We start from the raw sequence: 12,238 nt of genomic DNA, 5'->3' as shown, positions 1-12,238 counted from the left end.
CACAGGGTCCACTCCTGTCTTATGCTTTTTCCTCTGTAATGTCTCTTCTTTGCCAATTGACACCAACCAAGTATGCATCCAGATGTTGGTCTACTATTTTGTAAGCGTTAGTATACCACTACTACTCTTGCGGGTATTCTTCTATGCAGTCACATACATAACTATGTATGCACCACAAAATTGGATGTTGGTGATAGGCAGGTTGGAACTTACTTACTTACAGTCTTACACCTCAGTCACAGAACTCAGAGGAACCCACAATTCAATGAACGACAACCTATATGGGCTCAGTCATTGGTCAATTATTCAATTACCCCTTTCCTGAACCCCAATACGAAGATGCCAAATGCTTTTATTACACAATCCATAACCTAAGTAACCCCCTTATGCACACTCTCTCTTGTAAGTCTACAATACAACAGACACTGAAAATATACTTCAGAGTCAATGTGGTACTTCAAAACCTTTATTTTGTTAGAAGTAACTAAGTAAGTAACATCAATGTTTTTAAGTTGTTCCGTGAAATACGTCAAGGGCCACCAGAAAAAATTCAGAGTTAAAAAAGGCTGAATAAAGTAATCTACATTTGTACAGCTACCAGTGCACGATAGGGAAATGTGGGAAATGTCGGAGACCCCTCACCATTGAACGTATACTGGTTACATATGCCTCTTTTTGGTAAGCTCTGGAAATCTTTGCTTCGTAGAAGGAAATCTTCTCATCTGCCGAAAAATAATGACAAAAGTGGTGCACGTTAGACAGTATGAAAAAATTAAATACATTTATGCAAGTTTTTAGCTGTGACCTGAGGCTGTAAGCAAACTCGATTCTACAATCCACATTCAAAAAGTAAATACGGGCCTTTTTATTTTCCAAACTCTTCAGGTGTATGCTTTGAACAATCATGTGGCCTCAAAGGCGTCTTCTCATACTGCGCAACAAGCTGCGAGGTAGCATGCGCAAAAGTGTAGACATGTCATTGATGTACAAACTGGTTAGGTTACATGGTTCAGTCTAACTTTCCAAGGACTAGAGTAGCAGTATAGATGAGATGAGCTTGGGTACCATACCATAACAAATGAATGCTAATATGTGTAGTGAGTTAGTTACTCTGCTGTACTAGGCAATGTGGACTACTACTGATTACGTTGTACTTAATTGTTTTGTAGAACTCCATTCTTGGTGAACAAGTGCAATGGGGGCTGTGCATCCATCTAAAAAGGTGTACTTATTTTTATTTGTGCAGAACCGGTACCATCCACCAGTGCCGACGGGGACAGCGGCGCTGCGACGGCGTCAGCAGAGGCGATCCCGGAGGGGAATGGAGGACCAGAGGCACCTACAGCAGCACCAGCAGCAGTGGGGGAGGAGCCAACAACGGTGGGCGATGGTAAGTTACATTCAATAGTGATCCGCATTACTTGGTGGGTGGGGAAAACTTCCTCACTGTACTCTGATATTTATAATAAACTTGAAGTTCTACTGGACAATATATGACGCCACCTTTGTCATTACCAAGCTTAGCAATAGCATTACCACCGGCGAGAATTGATAAAATAAGTTATACAGGCCTCTTCTATGTGACTACAACTCAGCTGTGAAAGGTTGGTGGCAGACTAAAAAAGTCTTATCCACAACATTACATGACCGCGATGGATTAACACTAAGGAGATTGATTTTAAGTATGATGAAAGGAGCAAGGAAAAAGCACCAATCATATAATATAGAACGATACTTTGGAATCAGCAATGCAGGTGGCTGATAGCAGTCGGATGCGTGGGTTGTTGTGGAAGCATAGAAAGGGGAAAACACAGCTGCCTGCGTGGGTGGGAGACACATCCAATATCGGTGGGTAGTGGATACTAGTGTCAGCAGCGGTGTTTTGGTTAAACCCAAAGGCAAGGGAAGGAGGGGACGACTGGATGCATTCCGGGTCGTTGCTGGCGAAACACAAACCACCTAAGGTTTGTTGCGCGATATAAAGAATGATAGTCTCTATACTAGACATTTACTAGTACTAGCTGGCCCCTGTTAATTAATGTTAGTTTGAGACTGTCACTGTTCCCGGAAGCACAGAGTATATGATATAAAAAAACGAGATATGAAAAAGACAGGTGTTCGTATGTGTGTGACCGTTGAAGTACACCCATGCTATTCTATTAGGGCAGGCATATTGCCGTGCCATAAAGTCAAACAAATTAAGTATATAAGCCGTAGAATGTTCAAGATAGATAAAACAAAATTTTTTGTTCTCAGCTTGCTTGCTAGTGCTACTGTACTGTGCCGCCCACTATGTGTTGAATACATTTTGTGTTCTTGATTTGCTAGGATTTTGGATTACAACAATTCTGTCTCTTTCTTTATAGTTACTCCTTCAAAACCATCGAGGAAGGAGTTGGCAGTCCGGGCCCGGCAGCGGAAACTGCAGGCCATCGTTGAGGCCTACCGCCGGCTGGTGGCTCAGGCCGAGGAGGAGGAGGAGGAGGAGGCGGCGGCAGCAGCTGCTGCCTCTTCCAATGCCCCGGCCCCCAAGCCTGCAGGAGTATGTCGGCGTGGTCAGGCAGCCGCCCGCCGCCAGATTTTTCCAGCATCGGCCACCCCCCCACAACAACATGCATGCCAAAGTAGGTGCCGCCAGTTCCAAAGAAAGATTCTCCTCCGGGTAGCCAGGCTGGAGGCTCAGACTAGTCAGACAAATACTCAAATAGAGGAGCGTGTAAAGATCATGGTTGATAAACACTTAAAAGCCCGCCGGCTTTGAGATGGACCCTGTTTGTTGTTTGCCCCTTTTTCAATCCTTTTGTTGGTGGGTGGGAATTGGGTGTTGGGGTTTTTTACATTACATTGAACGTGGGAATTTGGTTGGGGTTAGGGGAGGCGGGTAGGGACAGCTGTGGGGTAAGATTTATATATATTTTATTTTTGTATCATCTTTATTTATATTATGTTAAAAATAAACGAGACACAAAGTTATGTTCAAAAGAAAACATTTGAAGTTCATTTGCGTTTCTTGGGGGGTTGGAGGGGGGACTGTTTTACCAAATAATGTACGTTGTGCAACATCGCAAGGTTTAATTGGCCATGCAGGTCGGCGGACAGTGCTTTCTAATAAAAAAATATATTGCCCACATCTTTAACATGCAGACAGATAGATGCGGTAAACCCTCACCGAGTTATATTTGTAGTATTAGAAGAACTACCAGTCTGTCTTGCGTTATACCTCACTGCAAACATATCTTACCTGTGATTGCTGATGATGATTTATGATGAAGTGTGGCACTGCAAGGGCTGCATTTGTTTCCCAAGACAATGGCGAAGAATCTGTGGTTCTGAACTTCTGTGATAGTAGTAGTAGACAGACCCTGCCAGTAGCATTTAGAGACAAAAAAAAAGAGGCAGTCATTTGCGTGACAGACAATGTGGGGGTAGTATAAGTAAGTACAGTACATTACACGGCTGACCCAATATTGCAACTGCTAAACTGAAACAAAACAATGGTTTTGGGGACTGGAAACTAAGTGCAAGAGAAGATAAGAAGTTCAACTGTAGTTGTAGTACTCACGGCAACGTCAAACTTTTCTAAATCATAATGCTTTAAACTTAAACCCAAACAATTAGGCCAATTCATTAGATGTATTCGTTGTTTGATGTTAATGGTAAATTATTTGGCGTTATACACAGAGCTTGAGTTGGGAAGCCGAAGTAGATCCTGGCCATGCCTTGTTGACATTTCACTATTGTTGCTTTCACCACATCTGCCCCAGCAAGCGCGTGATCAAATTGTTGGTGTATATTTAATGTAAGAAACATCACACCTCAATGTAACCACGCAGCCCGGGGGAAGAGGGTTAGGGTTTGTTGAATGGATGGGTACGGGGGTTTTGGGAAAGGTTTGAGAAAGAAAAACAGTACGCATGGAGATTGGAGACAACAAAAGCAAAACAATGAAGACGATGATTTATGATGTTGATCCGCTAGCCAATGAATGTAAGGAATAAACGTAAGAAAAGGACACGCTGAATATCATTCTTGGTTTCCCGCCATCCAATTGCTTGATGATGAGGATTTGTGGTAAGGGTGAGAGTTGATGCTCATAGTATAATAGCAGTGGGTGAAAAACGTCCAGCCTGAAAAAGAAAAGGCAAATACAAAAGAATGTGAATGACCTAAACAAATTGTAATACAGTGAAGATAAAAAAAATAATACAAGAGGAGTAGTCGTATGAGAGGACTTTCAGACTGAGGCGGCTTGGATACAATATGTATAAGTCTACTAGTTGCACATCATTATTAATCTAGAAGTACAAAAAAGACAGGAGCCAGCACAGAACAGGCCCACGACGACACAGGGTCGCCCGTAATACAAACTGCATTTCCCTAAAAATTTCACAGAGCCACAGAAAGGTGAATGAAATTGAAAAAGCAACCTAGCATTTACAAAATTAATCAACAAAATCAATGCGTCATTCTCAGTCATCAATCATACCACTATTGTACTCTACCACTGCACAGTGCACACACATGTAGTAGCCTGGGTCTACTGTGCTGTGCCTCTTATTTGTATTTATTATTACCTTGTATTCCACTCCAAGAAACATCGTACATCAATCAGCTCAGATCCAACTGCCTGACAGCAAAGATATGGTGGTCACCATCATTATCAGCAACAGCAACTCAGTCTGTAGTGAGTGACTACGATAAATTAAGTCCTGACTGCATCTGTAGTAGTAGGAACACAAGTGCGTAAATAATTTATATTATTAAATAACATGGAAAAATTGGCTATCACGTGAGTCTGAAGTTACTAGTATACTTCAACTCCATGCACATTTGCTCAGAGTCAGCAAAACAATACATCCAATGCAATGCATGGCATCATTCATTTAATATACCTGTTTTGCTCTTCTCTTTCACTGTCAGATGATTGATCACAGATGCTGCCGAGCCTTTGTAATGCGAGTCACAACAAGTTGACTTCAGTTGTGGATGCCTGCTCAAGTTTCTTTTGACACTGAAGAGTCGTCTATGAATGCCTGCAGACAGAGGTGGTAGCCTTAAGACTCAGTAAGGCAGTGATGAGTTGCAGATTTCAAATGAAATAGAGGATGGCTGTAGTCATGTACGGTTGACTTGTTATGGAGGGACTGTTAGAGGCTACATTATTGTTATTGTACTATACTCCATCTACAACATCAAATGTATGGCTGCCAAGATGGAATTGTATTGACTTGAGTGGGAGTCAAGAAGATGGAGCAAGACTCTGAGGAGTGCAGTCAACATGGAACATAAATGCACAGGCGTGCAACTCCAGGAGGTAAATAAAAAAATACAGTGAAAATAAATGCACAGGCGTGCAACTCCAGTAGGTGCATAAAAAGAATGAGTGGTGGGGATGGATTTGGTTGTGGTTTTTAATATTAGCCGTTTTGTACCAGAAAGCCATTTTTAATAAGAAAATAAATAACACAAATAAAAGAAGGGAGAAAGTAACAATTTAAAAGCCTATTGGTCAGGGAAGAGGTGCTCGTCCTCAAACTCTGGGGGTTCGGACAGAAGTAGGTCATATAACACAGTAGTGATGATATCTTCGGGCTCGCTTTCTTCATCCTGCTCTGATTCACGTACAGTATAGTCTGGTGGTATGAAGTGTTGATTCATTTTTATCATTGTCAGCCTCTCCACGCTTTTGGGGGAGAGACTGGTCCTTTTCGATGTCACAATGGCACCAGCAGCACTGAAAACCCGCTCAGAGGCGACACTGGCTACAGGACAAGCCAGATACTTTATCGCCAGCCTGCTCAGCACTGGCCGCTGTCTCCTTCTTTCATACCAATAGACCAATGGGCTTTGCTCCATGAACACCTCTGTTGTGTCATCCAGATAGGCCTGAACCATCCGCTCAGTGTTCATTGGTGCTCGGCTTTGCTGGTCCTCTTTCCCCTTTGCAACAGCAACGGACTTACCCATCCCCTTCTGTAGAAAAAAAGCAGTTATGCTTTTGGTTGTGTCTGCTGAATCAGATCGTGTAGGTGCTGCTTTTGGTACTGTTGGTGCCTGCTGGGAAGCGGACGCACTGCTCTCATGCTCTGATGAACTTGCCTCAGGAGGATGGCCTGGAGTACTTTGACTGTCCTGGGCTGGCACTGGCAGGCCTTTAAGTAACAGCCGTTCAGTTTCTAAATCATTAGCTTCCACAGCTATGGAAGTTTTGTAATTGGCAACATCCCCATCTGAAAAGGAATTACTGCGCTACTGCTGACAAACAATTTGTACCGTGGATCCAAGATTGTTGCAGTTATGTAATTTTGATCTGACACAATCATTTGAAGCCTTGCATTTCCAGATAAGCGGTTGGCTAAGGCCTTGGCCAAGGTATATGCATCAACTTTTTCTTCGTCACCTTCGTATGTTTCACAGACCTCCTTCAGCTGTTGCTCGAGCATGTACAACAATGGGATGGCTTGGCCCATAGTACAGTCCTCCCTGCTAACTGCACGTGTGAAGACCTCAAAAGGTTGCAGCATCTCTGTCAAGCATTTAATGATGTCCCACTGCCACATCTCAACGGTCAGGGTTTTAAGATTAACAGTAGGATCCACTAATCTTCTTGACATTACATAAGCATTCAGTGGTATGTACTGCTCAAAGAGACGCTCAAGCATGAAATAAGTAGAGTTCCAACGTGTTGGGACCTCCTGGATCAGTGCTTTGACTGGCAAATTATGCTCCCTCTGAATGACGCGTAGCAGCTTCCGCGCTTTAAAAGAATGGTTAAAATGCGTGCATATTCTTCTGCAGATGGTCAGTATGTTGCTGACTTTGGCTTCAGTTTTCAGAAAGTCTTGCACGACTAAGTTAATGCAGTGTGCCAAACAGGGTACCCTGAAATACTGTCCATCTCTCATTGCCTTCACTACATTACTGCCATTGTCGGTGGCAACAAAACCAATCTTAAGGCCTCTTGGTTTCAGCCATTCAAAGACCTTGCTGTTAAACTCAGACAAAATGTTTTCAGCAGTATGATTTTTCTCCATACCAAACATGGCTACATTTGCATGTCTGCGAGTATCATTAAAAATCCCAGCAACGTCAAGAAGGCCTGAAGTTAACTTGTCTTTAACACCTGCAAAAGAGATCCAGTGTGCGGTGATGCACATGTAATCTGCTGTGGCTTCGCGACTGCTCCACATGTCTGTTGTCAGGTGGATACAATGGACAACACTCTGTTGTAAGGCTTTCCCAATCAATTCCAGCACGTCGTGGTGTAGTGCTGGAATAGCAACTCTTGCAAAATAGTAGCGACTGGGAACGTCCCATTTTGGGGCGAGTGTTGCCACTAATTCCCGAAATCCCACTGCCTCAACAAATGAAAATGGGAGAAGGTCGAGTGCCAACATTTTTGCAAGTTTCGCATTGTACAAACGTGCTATTGGGTGGTTCCGCTCGTACTTTCCCTCCTGCCTAAACATGCCAGTAATGGTAAGCTGCTTGGTAATTCTTTCTGTTCTGCTAGACGGACCACCTTTCAACGCAGACTTTGCACTCCTTGGTGTCTCCGGCTGACTCTGGTGCCACTGAGAAGTTGCTGATGCGGAGGATTTGGACTACACCACTCCAGTGCTGGCGACAGGGCTCATTTGTGTACCACTCCCAGATAGAAGGTCATCGTCTCCCTCTTCTTCCATGAGTGGACCTTGTAGTACTGTATCCCCACCAACACCAGTGCTTACATTTTTTAAGCTTGCAAGGTGGTTCTCCCACTGAATTGCGTGTGTTTTTTTCAAATGGGTCGTTGGGCCTCCAGTACCATAGTTTGTACCAATCTTACCACGACTAACATTGGTATGACAAATGGTGCATATAGCAATGTTCTCCTCATGTGGGTGAACCGTAAAAAAATCCCAGACTGGGGAGCTAAACTTTTGTCTCCTGCCATAGGAAGAGGAGGAACCACTTCCAATGCCGGATGAACTGGAGGATTTTTGTTGAATTTCCCTATGTGACAGCTCAGTACTAGTACTGCCACTACCTCCTTCTGTTGAGGTGGCGCTTGTGCTGGATGTCGCACGCTGCCGGGCCTTCGCTGATGAAAAAATGGGAGCTGGTGTTACTTTGGGTGCTGAGTGTGTAGGAGTTATACGTGCTACCTGCTCATCACTAATCGCAGCCCTTCTGGATAGGGTGAAAATGTTGGTCTCTACATCCTCTGCACCAGGAATAACGCTCGTGATGATGACATTGTCAGACCCGTCTTTATCACCAGCAGTACCCTGCTCACCTACATCGACCTCCATAAGTTCAAGCCTTGAAGGCTTCCTCTTCATCTTGCTCGGAATGAGGCTCTACTTCCTGAACTGCCCCGACATCGGGAGGAACAACTACTACTATTGCATGCGGAGATGGTGGTTGTTGTTCTTGAGGAAGTACTATAGCGGGCTGTGGTTCTTCAACAACTACTATTGTGGGATTTGGTTGTTGTTGTTGAACAACTATTGCGGGCGGTGGTTGTGGTTGTTCAACAACTATTGCGGGAAGTGGTTGTGGTTGTTGAACATCTACTGCTGGAGGTGGTTGTTGAGCACTTTCATCTTGCGTGGATTGTGTACTACTTTGAGACAGCGATAAGTTTAGTTAAGGCTCAGTATCACTGCTTTGTAACACTAGGCTGGCTACCTCTTCGACCCTCATGTGCTTGGCCCTGGGTTGGTGGCTTGCCCCCGCTAATGCGGATGTGCTGGCCCCAGCTTGCACCCCAGGCACCGCTGCTGCAGGCGTACCTTTTGGGGGCCCAAAAAAGGTTTTGGGGTCCATACCAGACTTAAGTGACACTTCCTTCTTCTGTACCTTCTTCTCAGCAACTTTCTTGGTGGTGGAGGACCTGGTACCTGCTTTCTTAGGGCCCATCTTCTTCTGATGTCAGCACACAGCAGCACTCAGTAGCACAAATTGCAGAGATGTGTGGTCAGATGAGTCACACACCACACGTGGCGTACAACTGAAGGACGTCCGTCTGGCAGTAGAACGGGCGATGGATGAAAACAACCAGCACCTCCTCAGTCTTTTTTTGTGCACCTACAAGCAAAGAAGACAGAACAACATCAGTGAAACAAGCAGTAAGCCAACATGAACAATTGAAAGACACACAGGCCAATGTATAAAACACAAAACAGAAGACTAATACTACCAGCACCACAGCTCCCAGCCACATGAAGTCCAGAAAGAACCAATAATAAAGTCAAGCAGGCCTATATACCAATATGGACAGAAAAAGGAGGATGCCTGCTACACATGACAGGTTAATGCAAGGAAAATACCCCATGGCTAAGAGGTTGGAAACCTACACTGCAAAAACACATACAAGGCATAAAATTATTACACACACAAAAAAGTTACCTACACCCCTGCCCAGACAACAAATTTGGGAATGCAATGGCATACACACATGCCCTAATGATGGTAATTGAATAGACCGAATAGAAACAGCTACATAAAGCAGCCCTGCTAACTACTACCTCTGGGACTCTGGCCTACTGTCATATCAGACCAAAAGCAGGGAGGCCAATGATGAATGCACAAAGGAAGTACCTACAAAATGGCCGCCACCACATGGTCTGTCCACCAACAACAACATGGCAGAATCATCACAAAGGAAGTACACACAAAATGGCCCCCACCACATGGCCTGGCCACCCACAACAACATGAAAAGAAAGAGAAGACAGAAAATAAATGCCTATGGCAAAGGGACAATGCTTAGCTTAACAAAATGGACACACCACCGCCCAAATTGGTCACCCCACCCATAAACAAGAAATCATTACATAGAGGACAGAAACTGGAAGTGGTCCATGCTCCAATAAGAGAAAACTACAACCAAATGACACATAAATGAGGACTTATTGTAGCACAAGAAACAAATTAAACATTTTCGAGGAACTTTTATGCAACTCGGACATATTGTTCGCGAGATTGCAAAATCGGCGTGTTCGGCAGCGCGAATCGAATGAAACGTCGTTATCGCGTACCCGAGCCAGTACATTGAGCGCGCGAACAAGACAAAAAAGGTAAGGTCGCGTGTCCACACTGTGCGACGTTACCAAAAATACGCGAGCAGTATTCCTAAGGTTACCTACTGGCAGGGAGTGCCATATTAGTTACACACAAGCAACCAAAAGCTGAGAGTACCAACATAAAAAAAATGTGAAGCAATCCAAAGCCATACACGATGTAATTAAAGATACACCACAAAAAGAGTTGATTAACTTGAATGCACCTATGGCTGTGAGTAGTAGTACCTCTGCCCTACTGCCAGAATAGTCAAAAACCTTGGATGCCTATGGCAAAAGCACCAAGGAAGGACACACAAAATGGCCGCCTCCATAGGGCCTGGCCACCAACAACAACATGGAAAAAGGATGTACCCAAAATGGCCTCCACCACATGGCATGGCCACCAACAACATGGCAAAATCAGTCACAAAGGAAGCATACACAAAATGGCCGCCACCACATGGTCTGTCCACCAACAACAACATGGCAGAATCATCACAAAGGAAGTACACACAAAATGGCCCCCCCACATGGCCTGGCCACCCACAACGACATGAAAAGAAAGAGAAGACAGACAATAAATGCCTATGGCAAAGGGACAATGCTTAGCTTCACAAAATGGACACACCACCGCCCAAATTGGTCACCCCAACCATAAACAAGAAATCATTACATAGAGGGCAGAAACTGGAAGTGGTCCATGCTCCAATAAGAGAAAACTACAACCAAATGACACATAAATGAGGACTTATTGTAGCACAAGAAACACATTAAACATTTTTGAGGAACTTTTATGCAACTCGGGAAATATTGTTCGCGAGATTGCAAAATCGGCGTGTTTGGCAGCGCGAATCGAATGAAACGTCGTTACCGTGTTCCCGAGCCAGTACATTGAGCGCGCGAACAAGACAAAAAAGGTAAGGTCGCGTGTCCACACTGTGCGACGTTACCAAAAATACGCAAGCAGTATTCCTAAGGTTACCTACTGGCAGGGAGTGCCATATTAGTTACACACAAGCAACCAAAAGCTGAAAGTACCAACATAAAAAAAATGTGAAGCAATCCAAAGCCTTACACGATGTAATTAAAGATACACCACAAAAAGAGTTGATTAACTTGAATGCACCTATGGCTGTGAGTAGTAGTACCTCTGCCCTACTGCCAGAATAGTCAAAAACCTTGGATGCCTATGGCAAAAGCACCAAGAAAGGACACACAAAATGGCCGCCTCCATAGGGCCTGGCCACCAACAACAACATGGAAAAAGGATGTACCCAAAATGGCCTCCACCACATGGCATGGCCACCAACAACATGGCAAAATCAGTCACAAAGGAAGCATACACAAAATGGCCGCCACCACATGGTCTGTCCACCAACAACAACATGGCAGAATCATCACAAAGTAAGTACACACAAAATGGCCCCCACCACATGGCCTGGCCTGGCCACCCACAACAACATGAAAAGAAAGAGAAGACAGACAATAAATGCCTATGGCAAAGGGACAATGCTTAGCTTCACAAAATGGACACACCACCGCCCAAATTGGTCACCCCAACCATAAACAAGAAATCATTACATAGAGGACAGAAAGAAACTGGAAGTGGTCCATGCTCCAATAAGACAAAACTACAACCAAATGACACATAAATGAGGACTTTTTGTAGCACAAGAAACACATTAAACATTTTCGAGGTACTTTTATGCAACTCGGGACATATTGTTCGCGAGATTGCAAAATCGGCGTGTTCGGCAGCGCGAATCGAATGAAACGTTGTTATCGCGTTCCCGAGCCAGTACATTGAGCGCGCGAACAAGACAAAAAATTTAAGGTCACGTTCTCACACTGTGCGAAGTTACCAAAACTACCCAAGCTGTATTCCTAGGGTTACCTAATGGCAGAAATTGACAGATTAGTTAAACACACCCAAAACCTGACATACCCCACACATAAAAATAAGATTTTCTAAATCAAACCAAGCCATCCATGATTTTCTAATTAGGGGTACACCACAAAAACAGTTGATTAACTTTCATGACCCTATGACTAGTACCTCTGGCCTACTGGCAGAGTAGGCCACAAGTTTGGAGGCCTATGGCAAGAGCAAAGTGGCTGGGAAACATAAAATGGCCACCAACAACACATGGCCAGGCCAACCACAGAAAGTTAATACAATGAACTCAAACA

This window comes from Lissotriton vulgaris, chromosome 6, assembly GCF_964263255.1.
Source record: "Lissotriton vulgaris chromosome 6, aLisVul1.2, whole genome shotgun sequence".
In the NCBI taxonomy this organism is placed as follows: Eukaryota; Metazoa; Chordata; class Amphibia; order Caudata; family Salamandridae; genus Lissotriton; species Lissotriton vulgaris.
The sequence above is the reverse complement of the archived record's forward strand: the minus strand, read 5'-3'. Positions refer to the sequence as shown.